This window comes from Loxodonta africana, chromosome 13 (genome assembly GCF_030014295.1).
Source record: "Loxodonta africana isolate mLoxAfr1 chromosome 13, mLoxAfr1.hap2, whole genome shotgun sequence".
NCBI classification, from domain to species: Eukaryota; Metazoa; Chordata; class Mammalia; order Proboscidea; family Elephantidae; genus Loxodonta; species Loxodonta africana.
Genome location: NC_087354.1, coordinates 79,915,323 through 79,928,256, shown reverse-complemented (window position 1 = coordinate 79,928,256; position 12,934 = coordinate 79,915,323).

The window sequence follows — 12,934 nt, the reverse complement described above, 5'->3', positions numbered from 1 at the left end:
TGATCGTGAGCATTTCCTCATGTATCTGTTAGCTGCCTGAATGTCTTCTTTAGTGAAGTGCCTGTTCATATCTTTTGCCCACTTTTTAATTGGGTTATTTGTCTTTTTGTCATTGAGTTTTTGTAGTATCATGTAGATTTTAGAGATCAGGCACTCATTGGAAATGTCATAACTAAAAACTTTTTCCCAGTCTGTAGGTAATCCTTTTACTCTTTTGGTGAAGTCTTTGGATGAGCATAGGTGTTTGATTTTTAGGAGCTCCCAGTTATCTGGTTTCTCTTCTGCATTGTTAGTAATGTTTTGTATACTGTTTATGCCGTGTATTGGGGCTCCTACCATTATCCCTATTATTTCTTCCATGATCTTTATCATTTTAGATTTTATATTTAGGACTTTGATCCATTTCGAGTTCATTTTTGTGCGTGGCTTGAGGTATGGGCCTTGTTTCATTTTTTTTTGCAGATGGATATACAGTTATGGCGGCACCATTTGTTATAAAAAGACTGTTTTTTCCCTATTTAACTGACTTTGGACCTTTGTCAGAAATCAGTTGCTCATGTGTGGATGGATTTATGTCTGGATTCTCAATTCTGTTCCATTGGTCTATGTATCTGTTGTTGTACCAGTACCAGGCTGTGTTGACTACTGTGGAAGTGTAACAGGTTCTTAAATCAGGTAGAGTGAGGCCTCCCACTTTGTTCTTCTTTTTCAGTAATGTTTTTCTTATCTGGAGCCTCTTTCCCTTCCATATGAAGTTGGCGATTTCTTTCTCCATCTCTTTAAAAAATGTCGTTGGAATGTGAATCAGAGTTGCATTGTATCTATAGATCTCTTTTGGTAGAATAGACATTTTTACAATCTTAAGTCTTTTTATCCAAGAGCAAAGCATGTTTTTCCACTTACGTAGTTCTCTTTTGGTTTCTTGAAGTACAGTCTTGTAGTTTTCTTTGTACAGGTCTTTTACATCTCTGGTAAGATTTATTCCCAAGTATTTTATCTTCTTGGGGGCTACTGTAAATGGTATTGATTTGGTGATTTCCTCCTGGATGTTCTTTTACTTGGTATAGAGGAATCCAACTGATTTTTGTATGTTTATCTTGTATCCTGATCCTCTGCTGAACTCTTCTATTAGTTTCAGTAGTTTTCTTGAAGATTAGTTTTCTGTGTATAATATCATGTCATCTGTAAATAGAGATACTTCGACTTCTTCCTTACCAATCTGGATGCCCTTTATTTCTTTGTCTAGCCTAATTGCTCTAGCTAGGACCTCCAGCACAATGTTGAATAAAAGCGGGATAAATGGCACCCTTGTCTGTTTCCCGACCTCAAGGGGAATGCTTTCAGACTGTCTCTATTTAGCATGATACTGGCTTTGTATAAATGTCCTTTATTATGTTGAGGAATTTCTCTTCTATTCTTATTCCACTGAGAGTTTTTATCATGAATGTGTGTTGAACTTTGTCAAATGCCTTCTCTGCATCAATCGATAGAACCATGTGGTTCTTGTCTTTTATTTATATGATGGAGTACATTAATTGTTTTTCCAATGTTCAACCATCCCTGCATACCTGGTATGAATCCCACTTGGTCATGGTGAATTTTTTTTTTTTTTTTTTTGATATGTTGTTGAATTCTATTGGCTAGAATTTTGTTGAGGATTTTTGCATCTAAGTTCATGAGGGATATGGGTCTGTAATTTTCTTTTCTTGTGGTGTCTTTACCTGGTTTTGTTATCAGGGATATGCAGCCTTCATAGAATGAGCTTGTGAGTATTTTGTCCTTTTCTATGCTCTGAAATACCTTTAGAGGTAGCAGTGTTAACTCTTCTCTGAAAGTTGGTTGAACTCTGCAGTGAAGTCGTCCGGGCCAGGGATTTTTTTGTTGGAAGTTTTTTTGATTAACTTTTCAATCTCTTCTTTTGTTATGGGTCTATTTAGTTGTTCTACTTCACTTGTGTTAGTTTAGGTATGTAGTATGTTTCTAGAAATTCGTCCATTTGTTCTAGGTTTTCAAATTTGTTAGCATATAATTTTTTGTAGTAATCTGATTCTTTGAATTTCAGTTGGTTCTGTTGTAATATCACCCATCTCATTTCTTATTCTGGTTATTTCCTTCCTCTCCTGTTTTTCTTTTGTCAGTTTGGCCAATGGTTTATCAATTTTGTTAATTTTTTCAAAGATCAATATTTTGTTCTTGTTAATTCTTTCAATCGTTTTTCTGTTCTCTATTTCACTTAATTCTGCTCTAATTTTTGTTATTTTCTTTTTGTTGGTGCCTGAGGGTTTCTTTGGTTGCTGTCTTTCTGTTTGTCCAAGTTGTAGGGATAATACTTTGATTTTGGCCCTGTCTTCTTTTTGGATGTGTGCGTTTATTGATATAAATTGACCTCTGAGCACTGCTTTAGCTGTGTCCCAAAAGTTCTGATAGGAAGTGTTCTCATTCTCATTTGATTCTATCAATTTCTTTATTCCAACTTTAATTTCTTCTATAATCCAGTACCTTTTGGGTAGGGTATTGTTCAATTTCTAAGTGTTTGATTTCTTTTCCCTGCTTTTTCTGCTATCAGTTTCCACTTTTATGGCCATGATATTTTCAATTGCCTCATATGCATGCAATAGCTGAACAATGAATAAGGAAAACCAAAGAAGAATTCAGGTCTTTGAATTTTGGTTTTGATGAAGAATGGTGAATATACCATGGACTGTCAGAAGAATGAAGTAGTCTATCTTGGAAGAAATACAGCCAGAGCACTCCTTGGAAGTGAGGATGGCCAGGCTTCATCTCATGTACTTTGAACATATTATCAGGAGGGACCATTCACTGGAGAAGGACATCATGCTTGATAAAGTAGAAACCAAAAAAAAAAAAAAAAACAAAGCCCACTGCCGTCAAGTCAATTTGGACTCAAAGCAACCCTATAGGACAGAGTAGAACTGTGCCATAAGGTTTCCAAGGAACACCTGGTGGATTCAAACTTCCTACCTTTTGGTTAGCAGCTGCAGCTCTTAACCACTATGCCACCAGGTTTTCCTGATAAAGTAGGGGATCAGCAAAAAACAAGGAAGACCCTTGGCAAGATGGATTGATATAGTAGCTGCAACAATGCGCTCAAACATAGCAAAGAATTTGAGGATGGTGCAGGACCCGGCAGTGTTTTGTTTTGCTGTACATGGGTTTGCTATTAGTCTGAACCAACAAGATGGCACCTAACAACAACGACAGTAAGAGGAATAAGTGAACTGTCCTGCTTACTTTAATCTTGACCATTCTACATTGTTATACAGTGAAATCTCAGACAGGAATAAAAAACTTATATCTCAAATAATAGGTTTATCTCTTATTGTTGTTAGGTGATGTCAAGTTGGTTCCAACTCATCGCAATCCTTTATACAATAGAACAAAACACTGCCCCATCCTGTGTCTACCTCACAATTGTTGCTATGTTCAAGCCCATTGTTGCAACCACTGTTGTCAGTCCATCTCATTGAGGGTCTTCCTCTTTTTCACTGATCCTCTACTTTATTCAGCATGATGTCCTTTTTCAGGGGCTAGTTCCTCCTGATAACACATCCAATGTACATAAGATGAAGTCTCACCATCCTCCCTTCTAAGGAGCATTCAGACTATATTTCTTTGAAGAAAGTTTTGTTTGTTCTTTTGGCAATCCATGGTATATTCTATATTCTAGGTTTATGTAGTCTCTTTTAGTATTGGCTTTTTTTTTTCCTTCTCTTTGACAAATCCATTGCCCTCTCCACTTAGAGTTATCTGTACTTAGACCATGCTGTTGCAATGGCATACACTCACACACCATTGTATTTTACAGTATGCCCTCTTGGCCCCTCTAAATATTGTGACTTGACATATGGAAAAGATGTAGACTGATAAATAATAATAGCAGAAAAAAAAAAAAACTAAATGAGGCATTAGGAAAGCATTCAACCTGAAAAATAGTAAAAACAATACTAATGATATAATAATGAAGTTAACAGTTAGGACAGTCTGTTACTATTACAAATACTATTTGTATTAATTCTTTTAATTTACACAAAAGATCTATAAAGTAGGGTCTATCTGTATACCCATCCTACAATTATATATATATATATATATGTTTTAAAAAGTGTGCTACAAAGAATATAATCCCTTACCAAGGATACACAGCCAGTTAGTAGTGTTGGAACTAGGATTTCAAGCAATGCACGATGGCTCAAATTCACACTCTCAACCCACAGGTTTTATTGATTCTAAGAAACTCTCACTATTCAGATTAGCACTGAGCACCACAGCAGAATAATTATCACTGTTTCCTCTTCTGTTACATTATTTTTTAATACCTTCTTTAACATCTTTACATTATTTAGCACTCAGTTGACAAATACAGGAAGTAAAATTTCTAGAAATGATAATATCATGTATCTTTTGATTCAACCGTACCTCCAAGGGTCTCTTTCCCAGGAACAATTATAAATAATAATAGTTTGTGGTCTTACCTTTGAGAAAGAAAGAAATCTGAGAAAGATTTGTCCAAAATTTGGGAAGAAAATTACAAAATGGAGATTGTGGTCTTTTCTGCCTACTAAAAAAGACATTTCACAAAGATGATGAGAGTATTGAGTTTTCCAGGAGAAAAAATTAAAAAAAAAAAAAGAGAGAGAGACATCAAGATCTGTTACTTAATCAGTCAAATTCACTCACAATTTGTTGTTCAGAATTGTGTTGATGCCATGATTTCACCAGTCTCCGCAGGAACCAAACTGAGGAAAGGAATCTGCCCTAGTTCTTGCTGGAGTTGGGGATTCCTGGGTTCCATCCCCTGCTCCTTCAAATCTGAGTCATCTTCAGTGATCCTTCCCTTTTCTGGAGTACAGGCAGAGTGCTGAGATAAGACAATAATAATATATATATAAATCTCTATTTGTTACACTGAGCTCAGATGAGACAACACATTTCCATATTTCAAAACATTAACAAAAAATGAGGTCCCAATCCCTAGAGAAATTTGTTAATACAGCTATGCTGGGTGTAGGGGAAAGGATAGGGAGGTGGAGAACAAACACAATTATATGCTGCTTAAATGAAAAATAAGTTAACTTTTAATCCCAGCGAGTATATGTTTGTGTGATTGTCTTAATCTAGTGCTGTTGTAATACAGATACCACAAGCAAAAATTAATTTTCTCATCTTTTAGGAGGTTGGAAGTCCAAAGTCAGGGTGTTGGCTCTAGGGGAAGGCTTTCTATCTCTGTGGGCACTGAAGGAAAGTCCTTGTCTCATCAAATTTCTGTTCCTGGGCTATCTTCATGTGGCATGGCATCTCTCTTCCCCCATCTCTGCTTTGCTCACTTATTTAATCTCTTTTTATACGTCAAAAGAGATTGACTCAAGATGGCTTGTAGTAGAGCACTTAACCATTTGCACCACCCAGGGATTATACCTAGATATTGGAACTACATAATCAGAGACAAAACACTATTATTCTTAAAATTTTACTTATGACATTAATTTTGTCACTTCAGCAGCCATTCAGGTACATTATTTGACAGTAGGGAAATTCATTTTAAATTCCTGAAATAGAGCACTACGGCATAAAGCCTAATGTATTGAGAGATCATAATGTATGCGAGGTGTTAAATAACTTTGGTACCGTGTTTTGAGTACGAACGTATGTGTTTATGGATATATAAAGTAAAAGAAGGAAAAAGAAAATCCTATAATGTAGATTAGTGCCATACATGATTCAGCCTTGCTTATTGCCCTCTGCCCTCTCTGACCCCCTTTCCTTTCCTTTGCAGTATGTGCACATATACTGTCTACCTTCTGTTCCCTGTTCTCCTGACCAAATCATCACAGCTTCATGTGCTGTTCCTTAGATCTACATCTCTTCCCATACTACTATCCTCCCTAAGTCTAATTCACCAGATTTCACGCTCCTCAGCTTAAATATCACTCCTCTAGGAAGCATCTCTTAACCTTAAAAATAGATTCCTTTTCCCTGTTACTGATTTTCTAACATTGTCACTTTCCTTTTTACACCCTTTACTATAATAAATAAATTTATACTTGTATTGTTAAATTATTTTATATTTATTATAACTATAATTTGGGGGGAAATAATTTTTCAATTTCTCTGAGCTCAGAGAACATGACTAATTTAACATGATACACGCTACAACTCCCCCTGGAAGTAGAGCTTGGCAAGGAAAAGGAATTCAATAAAAATCTCGTGAATGAATTAGCCTTTTTCCAGTAGACATATTCAGGATGGCAATAATTATAAAACTGTGACCTGGGCATCCCGTGTTTCTCTCCATGATATTGGCTTGTAAAGCTGTCCCTTTGGGAAGTGCCCATGCCTCAGAGGGCAACTCTCCCAGAGCTCCTTTCAAGTGATAAATACTGAAAATAATTAGATGATTGTTCCTGTTACTCTCCTGACCTTCGTAAATTAGGAATAGTATGAATATCACTTGTGTGACTTACACTCTACTTCCTGGTAGAAGAGTGAATACTGTCAGCTCCTTCGGTAGGAATTCATTGAGAGGTACTGTTAGCTTAGGGCACTCATGGGTGAATCTGATGAATATTACGTAAAAACAAGGTTTCTTTATGAGGCTTCTTGATAAAAATGATCACATAAGAATCTTTCTCCATACCGAGATAATATTGATCACATTTAATAAGTCTGTACAATGCTAAATACAGTTTTCTATTAATTGGTTAAGAATATCATTGGGGCTTACATGTGCTATTTTGGATTTAAAATTTAAATGGTTATAATTGAAATATATAAGCCTTTGACATTTGAAATATGTACCAATAACCTTGAATTTTCATCTACATATCAGGCCAATAGAACCTCATTCATTAACAAAAGATAGGAGGGAAATTGTTTACCTATTTTATTAAATAAATTGCTTTTGAAGAGTCAGAAATATTTTAACTCCCTGCATCAATAATTGAGTAAACATGCTATTATGAAATGATTACTACATAAATGCATGAGGAAAGGAAATAAAAAACGAATGTAGGAAGGAAAGAAGAGAAATATGTAGAAAAATGTATTTGGAAAATAGAAAGTCAAAAGCAAAGAAAAAAATTAACAGTGCAGAATACAGAAAACCTTATTTGCAGTAGGCTGGATACCACATCTCTTTTGATTTAACTTCTTCCTGTACTGCAGTTCTCACCAGCAGATTTGCTATGCTAAGATTGAAGAAATAGAGCAACAATTAATTTTAAAATACATATAATGAAAAATAAACTAAGTTTAAAATGATCATTTAATTTTACATTTTGCCCCTGAATCCATAGGTAACAATGAACAATGTCCTGACTCAATACATTAATTCATGTTTTCTCTTCAACTACTTGACGGGTAGATTTCTAAGCATGTCCAATCACACAGTGGTCACGGATTCTCTTCTGGTTGGCTTCTGTGGTATTCCACAGCTGCAGATTTTACAGGCTATGCTCTTTTTGCTCACTTACATTGTCACTGGGCTGGGAAAACTTCTTATTATCATCTTGACCAGCCTTGACCAACAACTCTACACGCTCATGTATTTTTTTTCCTGTAGAATTTGTCTTAGATCTCTCCTTCATCTCTGCTATTGTCCCCAAGTTTATCCATAATCCCTTTTCTCAACATAGCTCCATCTCTTTCCCAGGTTGTGCCACACAGATGTTTTCAATGACTGTATCAACAGCCACTGAGCTCTTCCTCCTCACTGTCATGTCTTATGACCACTTCACACCCATCTACCATCCCCTGCACTATGAGATCATCATGAACTAAGGGGCTTGTGTGAGGCTGATGGTTTAATGTTGGCTCACTGGCAGTCTGACTGCCATAATGCACACAGTTGTCATTTTCTCCTTAACTTTCTGTGAGTCCAACGTCCACCAGTTCTTCTGTGACATCCCCCAATTAATTTATATCTCCTGTCCAGGTCAGCTCTCCAGAGAAACGGTGCCCATACTCATCAGTGTGATCTTGACTTTGGGCTGCTTTGTCTGCATCGTCTCCTACAGCTACGTCTTCTCCACTGTTCTGAGTATCCCATCTAAAACCGGACAGTCAAAAGCATTTTCCACCTACCTGCCCCATCCAGTTGTTACAGGACTTCTTTTCCTGGTTTTGTAATGTATTTAAAGACAAAGGCACAATCCCCTGCCCTCACCGACCTGGTATTTTCCTTGTTCTACGCAATTGTGTCCCCCACTCTAAACCCAGTCATCTATTGTCTGAGAAACAAAGACATAAAAATAGCTCTTCAGAGGTTGATTTGTGGAAAACTTTTTGCAAGGGATTACTTTTCCTTCAAGCTTATGAATTTACTGTAGCCACAGCTGAATTTGAGAAAATTATGTAGCTCTGTAATACTCTCATTTTATTATAACTGAGACTGATCACCCTTTGTTAGGTTTGGTCAGTGATCCATTAACTCACTTTTCGTAGTATTTTTCAGACTTTTGCTCTAAGCTATATGTTTCAGAGTAGAAAGAGAGACACAGAGATAGAGACAGAGAGAAACAGAGACAGAGAGAGAACATGTATTTGAGTTAAAAATATGAATGCCAAGAATAAAAAATAGCCATTAAAAGTAGTTTATTCTTTTACCAAAGTTTTTGATTATGTTTAGAACATTAATCTTTGTTGTGTTGTTACCTTCTTTGCTATTAGAGTTATATTAATTTTATAAAATTTTAGTTATGATATATAGTAGTATTTTTATATCATTACTTGATGAAATATTGATAATGGTTTGATTATTCACAATACATATAACTTTTTTTTCCCCTTACTTTCTGTAATTGTATTTAAGCTTTGGGTTTCAGCATTATGAAAGGGCAAATGCCATTAAGTTGGTGAAATCTTAAACTACTGCACTGAAAATGGACAGAATTTTGTCAAAGAAGATAGATTTAAATAGTGGTTTTGTGTTAATTCATACCTTTTTATTTTTTACAATATCAGGTAACTTTTCTGTATAACCCCCAAAAAAGGTGTAGTTCTTTTTACAACTGTATTTAATAAAATTATTTTGATAAATTTTATTATTTGGTACTCATTTAATGGTAACAACATGGATTATATCCATAGCTCATGAAAACCAGTATTATCACATTGGATGTTCCAAAGACCCAACGTCTATAGCCAGTTCCTTAACTACTGCCCCTCAATTCTCATCTAGAAATTGAGGGTTCTAATGGCTCCCTATGAGCTGAAAATGAACTTGATGGCACCTAACAATTGCAACACTACTGGAAAGTTTTGAGTCTTAAATGAAATAAAGCATGAAAAAAGTCTATCATAGTTCATAAACTTAGAAATGATTAAACATCCATCTTTAGTATCCACTGGTTCAATAATTCATCTGTAATTACCTGTTGTAATAGAGTCAATTCTGACGTATAGCAACCCTATAGGACAGAGTAGATCTGTCCCCTAGGATTTCCAATGAGCAGCAGGTGCATTCGAACTGCTGGCCTTTTGGTTAGCAGCTGAGCCACTGCACCATCAGGGCTCCCATTTGTAATTAGACCCTTAAAAATGGACACTTTCTATTATGTTGTTGAAGTTGATTGAAACAAAAATAAACGTTTTATCTCTAAATGAATTTACTATGTTAATTTTTTTAAATGAAAATTCTCACCAAATAATCTGGGAAACTTGAGGAAATAATTATGAAGTTTATTTGATTAAATACATGCAGAATATTATCGCAAAATATTTTTAAAAATATATTTAAGGATACTTTTTTTTCAATTATACTTTTTCCTCTTTTGAAACACTGAAAACTACAAAGACAATGAAAAAACTCTGTAGTTTAGATGAAAGAAAGAAAATAGCTACGGCTACGAACAGCTATCTTGATTAAAGGGGATGTGAGAAATAAAATCAAGTGAAGATATTTAGGATGCAGCAACCATTGGGAAACAAACCAGATGACATGGTAGTTTACTGTGAGCTACATTAACCACCTAAACACTAAACTCTGAATGGATGAATGATCTTAGAATTAAGAAACCAGAAAGTTTACTGCTATAGTTTCTAAGACAAACAAACTTACTCCAAATCAAATACTAAATGATTGCCCTTGTGTCTAAAACTCTTTGTATTTAAAGTTCTTTCAGTAATACACGCATGAGTGTTTTGTTCTCTATAGACTGTACTCCAATAAAAATATAAAAAGATAAGTCTCACATAACCCACAGAGGATTAATATCCAAAGCATATGAATTATATCTATAAATCAATAAGCAAAATACAAACAAATTAATGAAGAACTGGAGAAGTAAATTAAGAAGAATTTCTGGAGATAAAAAAGCAAATGGGCTATAACTACATTCAAAAGTATTAAATCTCATTTCTAGTGAGAAAAGTGAAGTTTTAACCACACCGAGATACCATTTCACACTTACCTGGTAGAGCAATAAGTTATAGAATATCAAGTATTAGCAAGATTGTGGAACAACAAGGACACCCATACACTGATAGCAGTCTTGCAAATGAGTTGCACATCTTCCCCAAACTTGGCAGTTACCTATTAATGTTAAAGGTGCACGTTATTTTTGATCCAGCAATTCTACTCCCAGGCATATTTCCTGCAAAATCTTTTCATATGTGATCTGTTTGCCTTCTACAAGGATGTGTGTAGTGTCACTGCTTACAAAAGCAGGAAGCAAACCAGTTGAAATGTACAATATAATTCCAATTAAAATGAGGAAATAAAAGAAAATTATAAAAATGTTGATCAATTTATAAAAAGTACAAAAGCGTTAAACACTGTATGATATATAGTTTAGGGATGTATAAAAAAATTTAGGGATGTATAGGTTGTAAAAACCATAAAATTACGCAAAGGACCCTTTATTGTGATTCTATCGTGAGATAGAATCATGGCTATCTCACTAGGGGAATAAGAACTGTTATTCTTTAAAACTGTACTGTAAGTTCAATAAGAAATATAGAGCTTATTCAAGTCAGGGTTATTGGTTATAGTTTACACATAATAAAATTTACCCTTTTTAGCTTACAGTTCTAAAAGTTTTGACAAATATGTACACCACCAGCTCATGTAACCACAACCAAAATCTATACACAGAGTATTTCCAGCATGTCGAAAATTTCTCCTATCACTCTCAGGCCCTGGTTTGATACCTGATTTGATACCTGATTCTATAGTTTTACCTTTTCCAAAAGTCACGTACACAGAATCATATAGCATGTGGCCTGTGGGGGTTGTCCTCTTTCAGAGAGATGGAGAGACAGAGAAAGAGGTAGATAGATAGCTGCCTTTGAGTTGACTCCAACTCATCGAACCTATATAATAAGAAAAATACATGGGAACAAAACATTGCCTGGTCCTGTGCCATCCTCACCATCACCACCATATTCAAGTCCCTGGTTAGGGCCATTGGATCAATTCATCTCACTGAGGGTTTCCCACAGGTTCATTGGCCCTCTAAGTCACTGATCACAAAGTCCTTCTCTACCAACTGATTCTTCCTGATGAGGTGTCCAAAATAAGTGAGTTGGGCAGTGTTCTGTTATGATCCATATGGTTTATATTGGATAATTTTTGCACATAATTTGCCAGGCCTTTCTTCCTAGTCTTAGACTGGAAATCCCACTGAAATTTGACTACCATAGGTGACCTCGCTGGATTTTGAAATACCAGTAGCATAGCTTCCAGCATCATAGCAATATGCAAACCATCACAGTATGACAGACTGACATACTGTTTTGAGATTAACCCCATGTTGTTGCATGTATTGATACTTGGTCCCCTCACTAAGTGGTATACCATTTAGTGGGTATGTTACAATTTTATTAGCCCTTTCAGCAATTGGTAAGCATTTGGGTTATTTCCAGGTATTGGTTATTATGAGTAAAGTTGCTGTGTACATTTGGGTACACATCTTTGTGTGAGCATAGGTTTTCATTTCTCTTGAACAAAAATGTAGGAGTGGGATTGCTGAGTTGCATGGTAACTACAAGTGATCACTATATAATTGTGTGTTCACCATTTTGCATTCCCACCAACAGGCCATGAGATTTCCAGTTGATTCTTGTCTTCTCCATTAACATGAGATGGATTAACTTAAAAAAAAAAAAATTCAGCCATTCTAATGGTGGTATCTCTTTGTGTTTTTAATTTGCATTTCCCTGGTTAGTGATGGTAAGCATATTTTCTTGGACATATTTTCCATCTTAATATCTTCTTTGGTAATTTGTTGGTTCAACCCTTTTAGTCAGTTTTCATTGGGTTTTTCATCTTCTTATAATTGAATTGCAGACATTCTTTACATATTCTTGTTATATACTTATTCTGATATGTGTTTTCAAATATCTTCTTCTAGTCTGTGACTTGTCTTTTCATCTTCTCAATAGAATCATTCTTTGAGAAGAAGTTTTACTTTTAATTAAGCCAAAAATTACCATATTTTTCATTTGTGGTTCATGCTTTTTTATGTCTATCAAAAACTGCTTGCCTAATCCAAGGTCTCAAAGATTTTTTCTTATGCTTTCTAATACAGGTTTTAAAACCTTAAGACTTTTATTTATATCTACGGCCTATTTGTAGTTAATTTTTGTATAAGGTGTGATGTAAGTGAAGAGGTTCTTTTTTTTTTTTTTAATATGGATACTTATTCGTACCAACATACTTTTTTTTAAAGGCTATCTTTGTCCATTGAATTATCTTGATATCTTTGTCAAGATTTAGTTGACCATATATGTGTGGGCCTATTTTTAGACTCTATTCTGTTCCACTGATCAATATGTCTATACTTATGCCAATGCCACAATGCCTCGATCACTATAGCTTTCTTTATAGTAAATCTTATAATTAGTTACCTTTAGATAGCTTTAACTGTTGTTTAGTCTCTGTCTTTACACTTGAAAAATATCTGACAAGTGGGAAACA